Below are 20,731 nucleotides of genomic sequence, written 5' to 3'. Positions count from 1 at the left end.
GTGTTTGTTTGTTTTTTTAATTTGTGAACCTCTTCTATGTCTTTTGATTGTAGAATTTAATCCATTTGTAACATGGGCGATGACAGCGAGCTCAGGTCTTGCTGGCACATTGTGTTAGTTGTTTTCCTGGTTAAAATCCTTTGGTTAGTTAATTTCCTGGTTAAAATCCTTTTGTAGCTCCTTTTCTCCCATTTCCCACCCTGTTGTCTTTTTTGACTCCATGGGTTTTTTTAGAAGTATGCTTTGATTTCTTTCTCTTTCTCCTTAATGTATCTACTACAATTATTTTTTTTTTCTTTTTTATGCTTACCATTGAGCTTATATAACATTTCTTGTACCTATAATGTTCTGGTTTTAGCTGCTGAGAACCCCACTTTGAATGCACATAGAAATTTGACACTGTAAGTTCCCTGCCATATTTCACATTATTGAAATTGCAATTTATATCTTTTGATATTGTGCATCCATTATCAGATTATAATCACTATTGCTATTTTAATACCTTTGTCTTTTAACATTTGTGTTAGAATTTAAATTTAAATATTACAGTCTTTTGAATTTTACATTTCACCTTTACAGGGAGCTTTGTGCTTTGGGGTTTCCGTGTTGCTAGTGCCTTTCTTGTCAATTTGGAGAGCTCCCATCAGCCTTCTTACAAGACGTGTCTGCAATAATTTGCTCCCTCAGCTTGTCTGGGTAGGTCTCTACCCCCTCATCATCTCAGGAAAGCTTTGGCAACTTTGGTATTGCAGGTTGACACTCGTTTTTCTTTAGCGCTGTTTTCTCCCACTCCTGGCTAGCCTGCAATTATTCTGTTTTAAAGTCATTGATAGTTTTATAAGGTTTCCCTGTAGGTGACCGGTTGATCTTTTCTTGCTGCTTTTAAAATTTTCTTTGATTTTGAGAATTTGATTACAATGTGTCACAGCAAACACTTCTCCCTGTTTGATCCTTTTGGGGTCCTTTGACTTTTATTAATATTAATATCGATTTCTCCCTCCAGATTTGGGAAATTTTCAGTCTTATTTCTTTAAATAAATTGTACTGTCCCTTTCTCTTTCTCTGCTCATTTTGGAACTCCTGTGATTTGTGTTGGGTCCCTTGATGGTGTCCCACAAGTCTCGTAGGTTTGGCACACTGGCTTTTCTGCTTTTGTTCTTGTTGCTGGCTGTGGATTTCAAATCACCAGTCTAAGATGTTTTTCCTTCTTCTTGATTCTTCAGCTTACGAAGCTCTCGATGGCACTTTTCACTTCAGTCATTATGCTCTTCAGCTCCAGAATTCGTTTGATTCTATTTTATGGTTCCTATAATTTTGAACTATTAATTTTGCTTATTTTTTAAACTTCTAATACTTTTTCATATATCATTTTATGGTTTTATCCAATATTTATCTGAGCTCTGTCACAGACCACTGGAATTCTTGAAGCCAAATGTTTTGAATTCTTTCTCAAACATTTTTTACAGCTCTGCTTATTTAAGGTTGGTTACTAGTGATTTATTTTATCCCTTTGATAGTCATCTTCTACTAATTATTCATAACCCTTGTAGCCATGGTTTAGAGGGTTTGGTATCTGTGCACTTGAAGAAGTCCTTATAGACTAGCTTTAGCAGGAATAGTCCTTCAGGCCATCAGAGATTTGGTAAACCTTCATCAGTAAACCTTCTACTGGGGTCCATGGGAAGGCTTGAGGCAGGGGGTCCAACTGGCTTGGCCCTGTATCTGTTAGCTGGACTCAGGAGGACCAGAGGCACACCTGGATTCATAGGGGCCAGCCTTGCAGAGGAGTATGCCTTGGACCTGACTCTGTGGGGGCCAGCCTGGTGCTGCTGTGCCCTAAAGTCGGACCTCATCAAGGTGTACCTGGGGCCTCAAGTTGAGCTTGGAACCTGGGCCACAGAGGATGGCCTGGTTATAGGATGGGCCTAGAATCTCAGTCCAGAATCTGGGACCAAGCTGATGCCTGGATCTGCAGAAGCCAGCCTGGCCGTGGGGCAGGCCTGGAGCTCAGGGCCTTGGGCTCTGCTCTGGCCCTGGGACAGGCCTAATACCCTTTTCCTGACAGAAGCTGGTTTCAGATACAGCTGTGGGCATGTTCCTATTACCCTCTACTGTACGTGCTCTACTGACTACATGTTAACCTGCCTTTGGCTCTCAACACTTTGGGGTCTTCTAATACATTATTCTGGCATTATTGATCCTCTTGCTCTAGATGCAGGTCTAACTACACATTCATCTGTGGTCTTCGATTCCATGATATTACTCAAATTGCTCCTCCCATGGTCCCTACCCCCTGACCTCAGCATTCATGCACAATACACACTTGGTTCCTCTGCTGCTCTGCTGTCTCCTCTGACCCTGGGCACCCATTTCTAGGTGGTCCAACATGAGTGAGGCCTTGCATGTGGCAGCAGACCTCTGTCCAACTCTTAACATCCTGCACCTTCTTTCTCTTCCCTCATCTATTGTCTACTGTTTAATGACCTTCACACATTAGGAAATCATTTTTTAAAATCATGCAGGGCTGTGGGCGGATATCAGTTGTAGAGTGCTTGCCTAGCCTGTGTGAAGTCTTGGGTTTGACATTAAACACTGCTAAAATTAATTGATTGATTTATAATGCTTACTTTTTGGATGAAGTGGTGTGGCTACTAACCCTATTTCTCCCCTTGGGGAAGCAAGCCTGCAGCACATGGTACATAACCACACCCTGGCCACATGAACAGACACGTTCGGGGCAGTCAGAAGGACGAAGCCACCCAGGAAGAATGGTGTCACTCACCAGGTGGTGTTGAGGTGGGGTCTCAAGGTCCCTGAAGGCTCCTGTGCTGGAGGCTTGGTCCCTAACACGGCAATGTTCAGAGGCAGGGCTTTGGGGCAGTGATTACACAGGCGGGTTCTTACCTCCAAGGTGGATTAATCCATTGACTGAGGCAGAGCTGAATGGGCGTCTGAAAGGTGGTGGAAACTTTAGGGGCAAAACCCAGTGGTAGGGAGTGGGTCCTTGGTGGTACCTCTCATCCCAGCACCTTCCTCTCTGCTTCCTGGCTGCCATGTGCTGAGCCGCTGTGCTCACCACACCCTTCAGTCATGACGCCTGCCTCCTGGTAGTTCCCAAAACAATGGAGCCAGAGGACCACAGACAGAAACCCCTGCAGCCAGGACCCCAGATGACCCTTCCCTCCCTGCAGTGTTTCCTGGGTGTTTGTCAGAGAGACAGAGCTGACTAGCACTTTCATGATATAGGGCTGCAGGCAGGTTTTGTTAAGCATCACACACACACACACACACACACACACACACACACACACATTTTTTATGTGTGCAATCAGATTTCCTAGTAATTTGTGGGATGTTTTGGCTGATTAGGGGTAATGGCAAATTTCCTGGGTTAAAATCCTCGCCTTCTTCTTTACTGATGTTTGGTTTGACACAACTCAAACTCTCTTTCCAGCCTGTTTCGTCATTTATAAAATGGGGACAATAATACCTTTTCCTAGAGTGCTATGAATAGCAATTAACACGATTCATATAAAGCACTTACCATAATGCCTAGAACTCGGCCATGCACAGGATTATGCCCGAGTGTCTTTCAGATGACTCTTGTCCTCCTTATTATAACTGCTTTAATCCCACTCATCATTCTTTATCACCTGTGTTTACTATACTATTGTATCCTAGGTCATCCAGAAGGGACCTCTTGGATTTGTTTTCCTCCACCGTGAAGCTGAATCTCTGTAGCCTTTCTTCTTATGGTCTTTGGAGACATAATTGACATTTGGGTAGCTAATAGAGTGAAGGCCAGAGTCTGAGGGCCTCGGTTCTGTAGGCTTTCAGCCTAGAGCCTTCTGTGTGCATATGGTTCCATTTGTGTTGGAAAGCTGTGACCTGGTCTGGAGTAAGAGCTTCCAGGTCAAGAGAGCATGATGGTGCATGCCACAGGAAGTGTGAATGACTGACCTCACGTGGAAAAGATGAGAATGTTTATGATTCATGTTGTCAGCTGGGTGGCGAATGTAGAAGTATTAATTGTGCAATCATCCATACTTTCATGTTTGCCTGAAACATTTCATGTCAAAAAAACAAGGTGTTCAAAATGGAGAAGCAGGTGTGGAAACAGGTAGGCTAATTATGAATGCCTTATTTAGGGATCACAAGCCATGCTCGCCATTGGGACACCACAGTGCAACCATTCGTGTAGTGCGACTTGGGGACCTTCCACCTTCTCTGACAGAGAAGGTAGCGTGCATGCCTCTGTGTGCTCCATGGTGGGCAGACTCGGGTACATCCAACCTGGGAAACACACACATCCTCATGCTCTTTATCTCTGACCAGTGAATGGGGTGTGTGGCTTGCAGTTTGCAGCTCCCTGGTTGTGTGGGGTTTTAGTTCTCGTCCTGCTGGTTGGCACACCTAAGGAACAGCATTCGGGTCACTGACGGAGCTTTAGATACTGTTAATACAGGAATGCTCATGACGGAAGGTCAGGTGCTGTGCCATTCAGGGTAACACCCCAGACCCGTATCAGACCTGGGTGTTCACTAGTGCTGCTGACCCACCTAAAAAGGCATGATGGCAGACCCATGCCAGCTCAGGCCAGAGATGAGAGACCCCATCCAGACCAGACCCAGAGACTCACATGGCATAACAGATCAGACCCACAGCATTTCCTTTCCCATGAAATCAACCATTCGTTGACCAGAGCATTTTAGCAGTCTTGTAAGAGTACTTTTTAAAAAAGTCAAGTAGTCTTCTGAGAAGGGACTCTAAATGACCTCACATATTATTCTCATCTTTAAGCAACTATGGCCCTAAAAGGACAATATGCAATATTATCACCTGGATTTCCTTTTTTTGTGGCTTTTAAGTACAAACACACTTGAAAAATATTTCAGATTAATTCCAATTTTGAAATATCTCTTTTATTTCTGATGCTAATTAATTAGTTTGCTGATTAAATTTCCTTATCATTTCCTCAGGAATAGAAATGAGTGGGTCAGAATTTGCCCTGATCCAATAGTAACATGGAATATGGAAACAGCAAGCTGACCTTCAGAGGGCTCAGCACTCCACTTGTCAGCAATTTCTCCTTGTCCTTAAAGGCGCCATTCGCCTGGTGGCCACGTCCCTGAGTGACGAGACGGCATGGTGTCGACATCACTAGCCAGGACCCCGTGGCACGGCTGCTGGGGTTGTGCGCACAGTCCATGCAGCCCCCGCCCAGCCACTGGCCCTCAGGGGACTCCAGTGCACCCAGACGTAGCAGCAGTTCTGCTTCTCTAGTTTGTGAACAGATCACAAGTTTGTTTAAAGGACATGAAAGACTCGGCGCAGGATGTTGTCTCACACAGGATGAGGCTCCTTAACCAATTAAAAAAAACAATAAGTAAAGAGAAGGAAGATGGGTAGAGTAGAGGAGGGGAGCAGAGAGGGGGAGAAGGAAGGAAGCCAGGGAGCCGACGTGGAATAAAGTCACGTCAAGGTGAACCCCGGTTTTTGTACACCAGCAGTGCACTAATAAAAATGTCTAAAAAGAATAAGGTGTTTTCAAAGGCCCTCTAGAAAGATCTTAGAGCTAGAATATTCACTTTTGTTTCTCCTGAATAAAGATGTTTTGAAACACTTAGTCCCACAGCTAATGAGTCCAAACTAATATGGAAAGCACATAGAAAAACAAATCGGCAAATTAAATAGGCCTGATACATTTGAACTAGGAAGCAACTTTGGGTCCCTAATTTACTCTAGAAAATGACAATCCCCGGATAAACCAGGCTACAATCCAGCTGTGGCCATCCAGACCTCACCAGGAAGATCCTTTGCACATTCATAGGGCTACCTGTTGAAGACACTGCAAAGGATCTGAGCCCAGGAAGGATGGCTTAGGTCACGGTACCACTCCACGGTGGGACAGATCACTTCAGATGTCGTAAGACCAGCTGACAGTCAATGGAGTTTCTAGATCAACTGGGCAGAGAGAACAAAGTGATGTTACAATAACTCAAAATAATAGAAAAGAGAGAGCAGACATTTTCATAGAAATCAGAGTTGTCACAAGGGGAGAAGGTGTCCTCAGTGAAGAAGGCTGTGAATGTTACCGAGGTTGCGGTTAGCAGGCCAAGGACGACCCCGACACACACTAATCAACAGAGCATACCTTAGGGTCATACTTAGGAATCAGTGAGGGGGAGAGGCCACACACTGCAGAAGCTGACCACATCTCCCAAAGGCAAGGCTCGCCTTCACCCTGCCTGGTGTGCGTATGGAGGACCACAGGGTCCAGGTTTTAAGAACTGAGGCACAACAGTGCTTAGTGTCTGCTGTAAGAAAAATGCACACTGCTACAAACACAACCAAGTTAGGAAAGTGACTGTCAATTTGGGACACTCAAAAACCTTACAGGTTGCAAAGTATAAACCCGGAAAAAATATTTTACTTAAGTAATTGTATGATACTTCCATAATATTTTTCTGCATTCATGTTTTAGGTGTAAATGTTTTGATTACTTCTTCCTGGAAACAGCAATTCTGACTTCATTATTGATAATCAAAACTTTTTGTTAATTCATTGATAACATCATGTAAATTTTTAGTATTATTGATTTGGGGAAAACCTCTAACCAGTTCCATCCATAGACTTGTAGAATTCCCAAAATTCTGGATTCCCAGATCTGGAGCCTTGGTGCTCCCCCAGCCACAGGGCTTCTGTGGAGCTGGGCAGGCACCGGCTGGCTGCCCAGAGGTCCCTACACATGGTGGTGTCAGGACAGCGGGAGGACTGTGAAGCCAGCGAGGTTCCAGGAAGCTCCTCCACTCGGGAGGGCACAGGGTCATGGTGTCCAGCCGCACACAGGGAGGCGCCTGACCTGCGGCAATGTGCCCCGCTCAGCGTCCTCCTGGCTGCACCTCACAAGGCCCATGACCACTCCAGTGCAGCCCGTCCAAGGGAAGGCAGCCGAGGGGATGTGCATGAACAGGGAGGCAGGAGGGGGAGGTCACAGGAGGCAGGGTCCCAACTGAGAGGGGCCCCCATATGTTACTGTTGCAAATCCATCAAAAATGTGACCATAAGTGAATATAAGTATTGGGTGCTTCATTTATTTTAGGGCAGATCTGCCTGACTGTCCCCCTCCTAATTCAGGAAACTAAAACTGGAAGGTGAAGAACCTGGTCACACAGCTCCTAAATGGCCGAGCTGGGCTTGGAAGTCAGGCCGGATGATTCCGGACGGAGATCAGACTCTAAACATCCAGTTATGCTTTTAATGAAAGGCAGTTAATATCCTCAGTGTATGAAAAAGCTATTGAGTCAACTCCAGATTACCACGTGCCAATTGAAAAATCGGAATTACTCAGGAGGACACAAATGGTGGACAATGAAACACCCCCAATTTAAAACAGACATGTACTTCCTACCCAATCTGAAAGTGATCTTTGAAGAGCAGCTCTTACCCTGATGCGCACATGCTGCTGGCGGGAGTGTGCACATGGGGGATTCAGGACGCTAATCATTCTATTTGGCACAGACATCAGTGGTCTAAAAAGTGCTCCTCCCATTTTGTGCCATTTTTCCAATTCTAGGAAGGGAATCTGAAATAAACTCACACAAAGCTTTTTCACAAACACTCCTATTACTTATAAGATGTGGGAGGAAGACGCAGCATAGAGGGAAGGGCTAGGCGACATACAGACCACCACGTAAGAGAAAGAACTATGGCAGCGGACCCAGAATGATGCTTCCATCACACCCGGAGACGTGCAGGCAGAGCTCTGAAACTCCTGCACAGATTAGGAGCTATGATTTCAGAAATGACACTCTACCATCTCTTCTTAAAATGAAATTGAGATTTTTCACAAATAATTGCTTTATTTCACAATCTACGAAGTAGAACTTTGGCTCCTCCTTCTCTGCTTCGTGTTGGGGAGTTCAGAAGTTGATGTGGGTGTGACAGCATGGCAGAGCTGGTCACAGCCTTGTGCACATCCACAGGTGGCTGAGGCCACGCCCAGACCTGCTGCTGCTGATGTCTGTTCCTGGGGCTGCCTGCCAGGCGGCTGCCAGGAGAGAGTGTGCCTCGGCCAGGGCTGTCGGTGGGCCCTGCTGCTGCGCAGAGAGCCGTTACAGGGATGCAGAATGGTCTACTTTATTGATGCTGACGTCTAAATAGAGAGCTAGGGCTCCCTCGCAGTTTTTCAAGGAAACAAGTGATTCCTACATCAGGCTTCTCATTCTCGGGGCCTCCCTACCTTGGTGGGCAAGATGGCTTTCCACCCCAGGCCAACAGCTGCCTTCCCGGTGCTGAATGGTCACCAGCAATGCTGCCCAAAGCTGGGAGCAGTCCTCGCCAGCCATGGGTGATTGCCTAGTGATTGACACAGGGCTCTGGCTGAAGTCCGGGTCCTGGCCACAGCCCCCTTCCTCACCACCTCCTGCAGGGCATGGCGAGGCTGATGGGGTGTAACCCCTTTTATCTTAAGAGCCATGTCTCTAAGTGCAATCCGTTTCCAAGAGAACCCCACCCCCACCCCTGTTACAGACATTCGGGGCGGTAATGCAGGCAGGGAAGTCCTCTAGCACCAGGCCGGGCACACAGTGGCCACCTCTCCCCCTCCGCCAAGCTGAGATTGTGTTCAGGACCCTGCTGCAGGCAGGGGTGGGGGGAGCCGGTGGGCAGGAACAACAGGCCAGTGTCTGCAGATTCAAGAATTTACAAGCTCTAAAAGGGACAGGTTAGAGCCAGAAGTGACCTTAGAAACTGTCTTCACTCCTTTCATTTTTCAAATAAGGAAACCTTGTTAAACACGCCAATGTGGCTCCATGTTCCTGTCGGCCGCGCCGAGAACTTCAAAATGAATCAAGTACACTTGACACATTCATTTGGCTCAGGGATTATTTGGGTTTTGTGCCCCTCTTTCCTTCCTCCCCCATTTCAGATGCTACAATGAGAGCTGGGGACAAAGCCAGGGTCGGCACTGGCCTAGCAAGCCTGAGGCCTTGGCCTCCGACCCAGCACTGCAGGGGAAGAAATAACAAAGGGTTCTCTCTCCATGTGCTCAGTTTCTGGGACTGTGTAAACCCCGGTGACTGGGTAGGCGGAGCCGTTAGGTGGAGGCATCCTGCAATACAAAGGGGCGTGAGGGTCTTTGGCTTGACCTGAAACCTGCATGGAGATTTCCCTAGGAGTTTTCATGGGAGAAAATCGAACCCTTCACTTTTCTCCTTAGAAAACACACACATGCAAGCACACACACCCCTACGTGAGCATACCCAGCTACTATACGTCTAAACATTCCTTCCTGATATGGCAACTGGTTTTATTTTATCTTTATATCAGAATAAAGGTATTGTATTGCTGGGGTGACAGGAGACAAGCATGGGTTGTAACTGAGGGGACGAGGGCAGTGAGCTCACCATATCTGCCAATGCAGAGGGCAGCCCAGTGGCAGTGGACAGCCATGGAATCTCCAACACTGCAGAGTGGACACGAATCCCAATAGTTTACTTTTCCTCTTGAGTCCTTTTCGAGTACGACTTTACCTCCATCAGAACACTGCTTCCTTCCTTCCAAGGCCACACCTGTCACTCCGTCCTCTGTCCAGCTCACTGCCCAACAGTGGTGAGCATGGCGGCCGCGTGGCTTCCGTGGTTCAAGGAAGTGTGTCTGGGTGTCCATGGTGAGCCAAAGGCAGGCTCCTCATCAGACACACGAGTGAACCAGTGAGCAGAGCAAGGGAGGACCAGGGGTGGCCCTCGTGGGCAGCTTTCCAAACCCAGTGAAGTGCTCCGCCAGCTGCGTTTCTGTCATCGGGGGCTAGGGCTGATGACCAGTTTTGTCACATCTCATATTTTTACTGTCTGAGTGAGCACACATCCCCAGGGTCAGCTCCTTGGTCAAGAGGCCCGCTTCTAGGTCCTCTTGTCATTGACCTCCAGGTCATGTTTAGCAAGTGCGTCCCAGTGACACCCGTGTGGGATGCACTGGTCTGGACGTGGTGGCTGTGCTCCCTGTCTGCTGGCCTTCACCGGGTTGGTTGGAGAGCTGCTGGTCTCGTCCTGGTGATGAGCTCCACAGCTCCACAGAAGCTCTTCAAACCTCGATGACTCTTGGACACCAGAGATGAAGACAGCGTGTCTACCGCCCGCCCCTCCCTTCCCTCCACCGCTGCTCCCAGTGCCTGGCCGTCTCCACCCAACCCCAGGACACGGGTCCACCATGCTCTTTTGACCCCTCCTCTCGGAGCCCGCCCGTTCCTGGAGGGATGCTGGAGGAGACCCAGGCAGTCTGCATGGCGTCTGCCACCCGGTCCCCCAGAGCCCGAGCCCAGGCCTCGCAGGCCCTGTAGGGCAGGGCAGGGCCAGGCGCTGAGGCTGACAAGGAGCTCAGCCTGCAGGGAGCAGAGGTGCGCGAGAGCCACACGGCGAGGGAGAGCGCGGGCCACACCACGTAGCAGCTGCTACGGCCACTACACCAAAGTGTCACCAGCTCAGTGGGTTACAACAATGTGCCTTTATTATCTTATAGCTCTGCACGTCAGAAGTCCAACCTGGGTCTCCCTGGGCTAATGCAGGATGGGGCAGGGTGTGGCCTCTCTGGGGCCCTGGGGTCCACTTCTTGGCCTTTGTCGTTCTACCAGACACCACATCCCTGGCTCTGTCCATCTCCAGCCAGCAATGGCCAGTTGAGTCTCCTCCGGATGCTTCCTCCCATTCTGACCCTGGCCTCTCACCCACTTCAGGATCCTTAGGACCACACTGGGCCTTCCTGCCTCCTCAGGGATGATCTTCCCATCTTGGGTCAACTGATTAGTGACCTTCACTCCATCCACACCCTTTTCCCCTTTGCTGTGTCCCAGGGTTCAGACATGATGGCTTACTGCTTTCCAAGATCTGTAACAGTAATAGCCTAATTCCCAATCTCAGTGGCTCTTCAGGGCCATAGCCACCTAACAGTGGCCTGCACACTGCCAAAATGGCCTTTCTGATTTTGAGACAAATATCCCTCTGTGGTGGACTGTGTGAGCTCAGAAGCCTCCACATCACAAGTTAAAGGTCAGATATTGGGGTTTTAGAATGTGTGACTTTCTTGGGATAATTTTGCCCAGAGCCATAGTTTCTCAGGGGAGGAGTCTGCTCTTGGCATCCCCTTGAGTAGAGGTGCCCTTCCCAGGCCCTGGATGCCCCCTGTCACAGCCCCAGGTGCTGACTGCTTTGTGGCTTGGCTGAAGAGGCGTGGCTGCTGTCCTGATTCTGCTGTGTGCAGTGATTTCAGGAAGGCGAGCAGAGGTGCCCTTACCCTGCGGTCTTTGCGGGCATCCATCTGCTCGTGTGTCATCTACATGAGAAGTGCCTCCAGTGTCTGCACAGGCCTGCTCCTGCCTTCGGCTCCAGTGCAGCCTTTCTCTAACATCCTACTGTCTGCGCCACTTCAAGAGGTTCAGTGTTATATTCAAAAGATCAGACGTCAAGGCTCAGAGTGCCACGCTGCGTGACGGCTCCCACTTAACAGCACAGCTCAGACACCGCACTCACAGCCACCTCTGCCCACCTTAATGCTTACTTATTTTCTATTTCTTGCTGGCTTTATTTTCCTAGGGAAAAAAAAAAGGAGTGATAGTTAGTCTGCTCTTGTGTGGGCATATGACAATCCTATAAATAGCTGTTGCCACTTTTCTGGACCAATAGACTAATTTCACATTAGAATCTGGAAAGGTTTTGGAATTGTCACTGGCTCCTCTGATGGCTTACTGCTTTCTAAGATCTATAACAGTAATAGCATATTCCCAATCTCTTGTGCTCAACAACTTACAAGAATCCAAGGCAGACGTGTGTTGGGGAGGCACATTATCCCTTACATAGGTGACCCCAAAGCCCCGTGAGCTGGCGTACTTTCCCCACTCATTAATAAGCACCATTTCCAAGCAACCAGGATGTATTGAGTTGGGAGTCCCTACGTGCGAGAGGGTCCAGAAATAGCTTTGACTTTTCCTTTTTTTAATTTACCTTGTGGGGCTGTGGGAAACGAGTAATCCTTTAGTCTGTCAATATCACCAGCCACAGCACCACAGGAGGAGGGGATAGGAGGGGGAGGAGGGGATGGGGAGGCTCAGCGAGAAGATGGAATGTCTGCTTGACACAGAAGAGGGCCCTCGGAACTCTGCAGGGCGGAGATGTCAAGAGCAGCCCCTGGAAAAAAACCGAGTCATCACAATTCCGACATTGACAAGGCCACGCTACACACAATATGCGTGACTTCTAACACCTCAAATGCTGCATCCGCGCACTCAGGTGAGTTCACTTACTTTATTAATTATTTTATTTATCTATCTATGCTATCAATCTTCTCTATTTTTTATTTTTTTATTCCTTTCACTCAACAAATATATACTGGCATGCATTTTGTGCTTAAAATCATGGATCTAGATATACTCATAAAGTAATTTTCTTATGTAACTTGAAGGGCTATTCAAGAGATAAATAAAATATGCATCCAAAATGCTACAAAGAGTAGAAAACGGGGGGTGGGGATGCAGCTCAGTTGGTAGAGTGCTTGCCTCGCACGCACAAGGCTCTTCAATCTCCAGTACCACACACACACACACACAAAAGTAGAAAATAATACAAATGAATATTTCTTCTCTTAACCAAAAGTACAAAATAGATGCAATGAAATATATTTCAGACACTAATTCAGTGTCAATTCATTACAATTTAAAAGGAAGGGGACATATAATTTTTAAAATTCACAGAACCATATTTTATTTGAGTTTTCTTTCAATTTCATTAAGTGCTATAATTCTTAATGGAAAGAACTAGATGCCACTGTCTTCAGGGCCTCGTCTTGTTTAGTAATGCTTTAGGGCAGGAATCCACCTTTGGCAAAGTCACTTCTGAACCAAACATGAATTTCTTAATGGGAGGGAAGCACCAGGGTCAAGCCACAGGGACCGGTGTGCCCTGGGGATGCTCCAGAGCAAGGCACCCGTGAGAGCCAGGCGTCCTCTTCAGCCCGCGTCTCTAGGTCTGTGTGCACATTGGTAAGGCACGGACCGCAGACCCACAAAGGTGCTCTTAGGGCTGGAAAGGAAGTCATTCCGGGAACGCGGTGTACTGAAGTCCAGGCAGGTGGATGTGCCCTTATGCATTTCCTTGGCTTGAGGGTGAGCAGGGAAAAGGAGGCTGTCCTAAATCTGTACTACCCCAAACAGCAGCCATTACCAGTCAGCTCCACCAGGTCACCAACACCAGGAATGCAGCTGGCACCGCTGAGGAACCAAACTTCCCTTTTCTTTAATTTAAACTTAAATTCCAAAATCGGTAGGAGAATAAGCTATTTTTCTATTAAATTTTATTGGTAAAGTAGGACTTTATTTCATTTTAAGACATTAAAAATTTGGCACCCAAGGTGACTTGGATGTGCTATGACATACTGGATTTCAGACTCAATAGGAAAATGCAGAATGCGTCATTAAAAATGTGGGTATTGATTGCATGTGTGGTGGTCTGACAGGTGGCCACTGAGGATACCGTGTTCCCAGCTCTGAATATGGAAATGGGCTCTTGACCTGGGTGCGCAGATGAAGTGTGTTATACAGGAAGATGCTCTGGGGCCACGGGTGCTCCCCACAGTCCTGTGCGTCTCTGTGAGTGGGAGACAGAGCAGCTGCTGAGGAGGAGGAGACCAGGGCCAGGAGGAAGGGCCAGGAGGAGGGGGGCCTGCAGCCACGGAGCGGGGGCAGGGGCTGCTCCTGGGACTCCTCCGCTGGGTCCCACTGGCGCCTCTTTCTGCCTGTGGGGGAGGTTTCAGAGGCCTCCACAACTCTGTGTCCAGAAGGAACGACCCACTGTGCGCACGGGGCTTTGCTGCAGCAGCCTAAAGCACTTGTTGTGATGACGACGCTTTGATGAAACTGAATTAAATGTAGCATGTGAAAATTATTTTACCTGTTTCTTTGTTTTTACTGAGGATTTTTATCTCCTCATGTGGTTCTCCTCCAGATGTGTTGGTCAGTGCTGTTCTAGAGGGGTCTCTACGGGGTGCAGGACTCTCAGGCCTGGGACCGCCATGAGCATCCTAAAGGGAAGAGAGAAGAAGCCACATCTGGCCAGGCAGTGGGCCCGCAGCCTCAGTTCTGTAGCTCGGATTCCATGGCCATTGTGAAATAAGGCAGTCCTTCCTCCCTCCCGCTCCGTCCCCCCTTCCCTCCCCCAGATGTGGAAGAGGCACTGTACGTGGGAAGGAATGCTCTCTGCTTTTAACACGGAAAGAAATCCTCCATTTGCAATAGCATCGGTGGACCTGGAGGGCACCCGGAGTACACCGACCCACAGTCTCGTTGGCATGTGGAGACGGAGGCATAGAGGAGAGCCGTGGGGGTTGGGGAGGTAAGTGGGGAGGGCCCTGCGATGCGCAGAACTCCAGGTCTGATCTCCTGACTTGGAGCTGCAGTGGCTTCCGCAGACCACTCCTCCTCTAGTCTGTCCCTGCCCTCCCTGCTGACCTTCCCTCCAGTGTCTGTTAAAGGCCAGTCAGCCTCTAGCCCTCTCCACCCCGTGGGCTGTGCTCCACCAGGAAGGACCCTGGCCCTGGCCCTTCAGTCCCACACCTCTCCTCTCCCTGGGACCAGCCCCGCAGGGACCAGGCAGCTGCCCCTCCTGCTCCAAGCTCCCTCTTCTCCTTCTCCCCTGAGAGTTCCTGGTGACTCTCTCACTCTCTGCGTCCTTTGCTTCCCCCTCACCTGCCAGGGAGAATCTCTCACCCACCTCTCCATGCCCAGCACAGTTGCCATTCCTGACCCCTTCTCTTGAAACTGGTCTCCCCCTCTGCCGGCCCCTTGCCTCACTTCACGGGCATCTCTCACCGCGGCTCAGAGTGGGGCATCATGGCGGGGGCCACGCCTGGCACATCGTCCACTCTCCACAGACGCTGGGACCCGGTGGGCGGGGCAGAGTGCCAGGAGCCAACCACCCTGGTCCAGGAGCCAGAGCTGTGCTCGGCACACTGCCCTGACCCTCCTAGTGGAAGGCAGACAGGGCAGCACGTGTAGCTTGCAGAGTGGAGCCAGGCCAGAGCGAAGGTCAGCAGCAAAGCTCAAGGCCCAGGGCGCCACACAGAGCGCCATTCAAAGTCCTCTCTCCTTCCCTCGGGACGCCCTTCACTGAGACAAAGGAGAGCCGCACCCCCATGTGGTTATTCTCTCCCTCTGAACTCCCGCATAGGGTGCTAGTGACCACTTTGGATCATTCAGCGCAGCTGACAATGTGCACAGCCACCTGTAAACTCATCTTGTCATTTTGCGGCATCGTCCTGGTGAACTCCACGGGGTTTCCTTGCCAGGTGAATACCCACTGCTGTGCCACTGTGAAAACGCTGGTGGCCCTGGAACCTCCCCGTTAGACTCAGACCAGCTGAGGACACCTCCTCTTGGGCAGCAGGTGGTGCAGGAGTTCCCTACAGCTGTCCTTCATCTTCTCCGGAATCAACGTGGAGGGAACTGAAGTACGCGTGGGTAGGGGATGTCTGTGCTGGCCTCTCTGAGGAGTGGAGGGCACCAGAAAGTGCCCCAGCCCAGAGCCCATCCAGTCTGAACAGGAGAAGAAGTGACCAGGGTGGCTGACGGTGGCTTTCACAATGCCCCCAGTAACCTGCAGGAACTCTCCATTTTCTCCCATTCTCCAGCCTCCCTCATCCCCAGGGGCTTGACGCGGGACCTTTTGCACAGGATTCTTAGTAAATCACTAATCAGGAAATAAGTGGAGGCTGGAGAGTAGGAAGTGGGGAATAAAGGAAGGAGGGAGGGGAGGAGAACCGCCCTGCCTCCCTCGTGTTTGTGCAGGAGATCAGCCCTCCAGGGTCTTGGCCTGCACAGGGCACCAGGTGCTCTCTTCTCAACAGACCTCTGGAACTTGCTCCCCTTGTGTGTCATGCTCTGCTGGTGTCATGCTCTGCTGGCCACGCCTCTGGGACTCACAAACTAGAGGAGTCCTGCTTCCGACTTCCCCAGACACACACCACAGCAGGTGGCCCCAGAACCAAGCAGACATGCGGAGCAACAGCGAGTCCAGGAGCAAGCCACCCACACACGGTCAACTCCAACCAGGACACCCAGGACCCAGGGAGAGGGAGGCTCACCAGCTGTTTCTAAGGGCCATCTGCGGTAGCCAGGTGAGAAGGCCACCTGGCTGCTCTCAAGTGCATGGCAGTCACTGGAGGCAGCGTGTGGAGTGGCAGGCAGGCCTCCATACCCAAGAGCCTTCCGGTCCCTTCTTCAATCCTTCCAGGCTGTGGGGAAGCATGGAAGACCCCTGAGCCGAGGGCATGCATGGAACTCCCGGGCCATCAGCTCTTCCAAGGATGACATGACAGAGTGGTAGGGCAGAGAGGCACAGAATTTTGTGGCCACATCCATTGGCTAGATCCATGTTGATGCATCAGTCAGCTGACGAAGGTATGCAGGCAGCGGGTCACAGTACTGATGTGGAAGAGGGTAAATATTCGTTAGAAAAGGAAAAAAAAAAGAAAGTGCTACTTAGGATTGGTGAAGGACGGCTTCACCCCTGCTCCCTGTGGTTTGTGTCTTGATCTGAAGTGTGGCTGGTTGCAACCTTACTTTCCACTATTGCTGAAGTTAGTGTGTGAAGGCCGCAGACCACATCTCCACGCTCCAACTCAGACTCCAGAAAGCTCTGGGTTTCCCTTGAAGAAATTGGACTGTGAGGCCGCTGGCCCAGCCAGGCAGCCACTGGCCCTGGACCAGGCCTCCTCTGTCTACACCCGCGTCTGCAGCCGATAGCCCTGGACCAGGCCTCCTCTGTCTATACCCGCGTCTGCAGCTGCTGGCCCTAGACCAGGCCTCCTCTGTCTACACCTGCGTCTGCAGCTGTTAGCCCTGGACCAGGCCTCCTCTGTCTATACCCGTGTCTGCAGCTGCTAGCCCTGGACCAGGCCTCCTCTGTCTAGACCCAGGTCTGTAGCCACTGGCCCTGGACCAGGCCTCCTCTGTCTACACCTGCATCTGAAGCCCCTGGCCCTGGATCAGATCTCCTCTGCTGTGGACCTGGGTCTGCAGTGGCTGGCCCCAGATCAGGCCTCACCTGTCTAGACCCAGGTCTGCAGCCGCTGGCTCTGGATGGGGCCTCCCCTGTCTAGACCCAGTTCTGCAGCCGCTGGCCCCGGATCAGGCCTCCTCTGTCTAGACCCAGGTCTGCAGCCACTGGCCCTAGACCAGGCCTCCTCTGTCTAGACCCAGGTCTGCAGCCACTGGCCCTGGATCAGGCCTCCTCTGTCTACACCTGCGTCTGCAGCTGTTAGCCCTGGACCAGGCCTCCTCTGTCTATACCCGCGTCTGCAGCTGCTGGCCCTAGACCAGGCCTCCTCTGTCTACACCCGCGTCTGCAGCTGCTAGCCCTGGATCGGGCCTCCTCTGTCTAGACCCAGGTCTGCAGCCGCTGGCCCCGGATGGGGCCTCCTCTGTCTAGACCCAGGTCTGCAGCCACTGGCTCCGGATCAGGCCTCCTCTGTCTACACCCGCATCTGCAGCCACTGGCCTTGGATCAGGCCTCTTCTGTCTAGACCCAGGTCTGCAGCCGCTGGCCCTGGATGGGGCCTCCTCTGTCTAGACCCAGGTCTGCAGCCGCTGGCCCTGGATGGGGCCTCCTCTGTCTAGACCCAGGTCTGCAGCCTTTGGCTCTGGATGGGGCCTCCTCTGTCTAGACCCAGGTCTGCAGCCTTTGGCTCTGGATGGGACCTCCTCTGTCTAGATCCAGGTCTGCAGCCTTTGGCTCTGGATGGGGCCTCCTCTGTCTAGACCCAGGTCTGCAGCCTTTGGCTCTGGATGGGACCTCCTCTGTCTAGATCCAGGTCTGCAGCCTTTGGCTCTGGATGGGGCCTCCTCTGTCTAGACCCAGGTCTGCAGCCGCTGGCCCTGGATCAGGCCTCCTCTGTCTAGACCCACTCCTCTCATTTTCTGGGCCAATGTCTGTTCTTCAGTGAAGGATATTGGCAACTGTGAGTTACATTTCAAATTTTAAAATGCTGTCATCTTGTCGAATGACAGGTCTGTGTGAATATATCAACAGTGACTCTAGGAAGAGGAACGGGGTAAGTCTCCACTGGTCGGGTCGGTGCTGCCTGTGTCCTCACCAGGAGGACGTTGGAGTGCACATTCCTGGGACCTTGCTTTCAACACAGCTGCTCCGTGAAGCTTTTGTGGGAAAGGGGGCTTGTTACACTATTCTCAGCACTTTATAAAAAGTTTATCAATACAAATCTTAGAGCTATTAATGATTGCAGAATAGCACAACGTTAGAACTGGAATAGGTTTTAAAATTGCTGTAAGTACTTCATTTTATGGGTGATGTAATTAAAGCCCAGAAAAGTGATTTGCTTCATTAAAACCTACAAATAACTTAAAATAGAACCGTAAGCGTGCTGCATTCTGTACAATCTGAAGCCCACAGTGTGGGAGAAGCTCATGGGAGAACCCAGCGTGGAGACAGTGCAGGGCATTGGTGGGTGCCAGGACTGGGGCGCAGGTTCCGAGGCAGAGGGCATGCTCCATGAGAGCCCTGCAGGCGCTGGCCCATGTTAGTCCAAACCCACAGAGTGCTGGACTCCCAGACCACCTGACAGTGTGTCCCCAGAGGTGTGTCATTTACAATAGACACACCCCTGAGCCAGGGTTCACGTGAGGTAGGTGGGCCTCCATGGTGGGCAGTGGGTGGGATTTTCCATGCCCTCCTCCCGATTCTGCTATGAATCTAACATGGCTCTGAAAACGTGAAGTTGTGTGTGTGTGTGTGTGTGTGTGTGTGTCTACAGGTCTGGTGTGTGCCAGTTGAACACTGTCGCCCATCACCCGGAGTTGCCCAGGACTGAGTGCTTCCCAGGACTGGGTACTGCAGTGTGCAATCCAAGACAGTTCCAGGCTGGCCAGGAGGAGTCGGGGACCCTGGGGAACAGAGACATAAAGAAGTTCAGTATCTCACCCAAGTCTCACAGCACACTAGTGATGGCACTGAACCAGGCCGGGCTCAGGGTAGCTAGTTCTGGTCCCCTCTGACTGAGCTGCTGTGAGTTAGGTTCTGAAGGGTCCATCCCCGCCAATGACCGCAGAAGTTTAGGAAAACAAACAGCAGGTCGGCAATTTGAGAAAGGCAGCCCGCGATCCCACCCTGCAGTGTCTGCCGCCCGATCCTGAGCCCACAGGTGGCTGCCTCACAGAACAGGACAGGCCCTGGCCTGACCACACCCTCCCTTCCTGGAGCCACACAGGTGGACACAGGCCCACACAGGGTCACACACAAGCCTTCTGCGGTGGCCACGTCTATCTTGTGCATGTTCCATTTGTCTTTGGCAAAAAGCTTCAGACCCAAAGTATCTTAAGTGATCTCAGGAAGACAGTGATAAGTACCTTCCCCGTCATTACCACTCCATTTTATCACTGTGGTGATAGCAGTAATGGTGGCCGTGACCCCCATCAAGCCCACTTAACATGGCTCATTCTCAAAAGCCTCTCCATGTCTTGTGCCTGTCTGGCTGGGCGGCATGAAAAGACCACTTAACCCCGAGATCCGAGGAAGACTCAGTGGGAAGGAAGGGCCCCCGTCAGAGCAAGGCGGCCCAGGAAGGGGAGGAAGAAGAAGACCATCGATTTTATGACAAGGGGCAGAGCGGCTGTCAAAACCGAGCGGCACCAACCGAGGGGATGTTTCAATTAGCCGCTTGCAAGAGGAATTCCTCAGAAGCGGGTTCTCCGGCTTCGTCTTTGTTGGCTGTGTTTTTTCTTTGGCTTTATGCTTGTGAAAGTCTGTGTGATGCTGAAAGAGGACACAGAGAGTAGAATTTTCGGGAGCAATTGCAATAATTAAAGACAGTCCTGCATCACCTAGAGCACCTGTAACCTTTCCATGATTTACTCACAGGAGCTGAAATTCTTCCCAAAGCTCTGGAGGCAGGGCATGCGGCTGAGCCTCGGGGTGGGCAGAGGGTGGCAGGAGGAAAGGAATCAATTGTGCTTTCTATGTTTCAAGAGCGAGGCGCCCAGGAAGCATGGTTAGGAGCCGGCAGTGCTCCCGGTGACCCCAGCTGTCAGCCCACAGGCCACGGTCACAGCCCTGGCTCACCACGCCGGCTGCTCACTGCCAGGTGACCTTGAGCAGAGACGTTATCTCTTCGGTTTCTTTGTCAGCAAAATGGGACTAGTAGACCCTATTTTATATTGTTTGTGTAGAATTTAAGCAAAATAATTCTGCACTTTTCTGCACAATGTCTAGTAGGTAGTGACCCTGTAGAGAGGTGATATATGCTTGATTTTCTGAATGCAATCCTCAATTAATGATTTCCTTTTCAACGTCTCAGGTTGTGAAGCAGACTGGCGGGCCCAGAGGTTTAAGCAGCAGCGCAGCAGAGCCTTCAGTCCTGTGCTGAAGAGCCTGAACTTGGCTCCCTGCAGCCTGGCAATCCTGATCACCCAGGGTCTCCACATCTAACGGCAAGGACAGCATCGCCCGATGCTCCCACGTTCAAGGTCAAAGACGTGAGAACCGGCTTCGAGGTTCTGCCATTCCCAGTGAGTGTCAGCTCATGCCTGGCTCCAGCTCGCTGCTGCCTTCTGCAGATCTCAGACGAAGTAGCCTTTCCTCCAGGTCTCCTGGACCTTTCACCTCACGTCGTCATTGCTCTCTGCGCTCTTCCGACAGTTAGTGGAAGGATCGTGACGTAACTATGTCCACGTGTC

At 50.6% G+C, this 20,731-nt stretch overlaps 1 long non-coding RNA gene across 1 annotated transcript; it reads right to left on the bottom strand.

Annotated features, from left to right (window-relative positions):
• Positions 1–11,904: 11,904 nt before the first annotated feature.
• Positions 11,905–20,365, bottom strand: LOC124083459 (uncharacterized). Its single transcript, XR_006848744.2, has 3 exons — positions 16,126–20,365; positions 13,938–14,067; positions 11,905–12,179 (listed from the first exon to the last, which is right to left on the bottom strand). It is a non-coding gene; the product is annotated as an uncharacterized LOC124083459 (long non-coding RNA).
• Positions 20,366–20,731: the final 366 nt, after the last annotated feature.

This window comes from Marmota monax, unplaced genomic scaffold (genome assembly GCF_021218885.2).
Source record: "Marmota monax isolate L192 unplaced genomic scaffold, Marmota_monax_Labrador192_F-V1.1 WCK01_AAM20220418_F8-fsc00055, whole genome shotgun sequence".
NCBI classification, from domain to species: Eukaryota; Metazoa; Chordata; class Mammalia; order Rodentia; family Sciuridae; genus Marmota; species Marmota monax.
The sequence above is the reverse complement of the archived record's forward strand: the minus strand, read 5'-3'. Positions and strand labels throughout refer to the sequence as shown.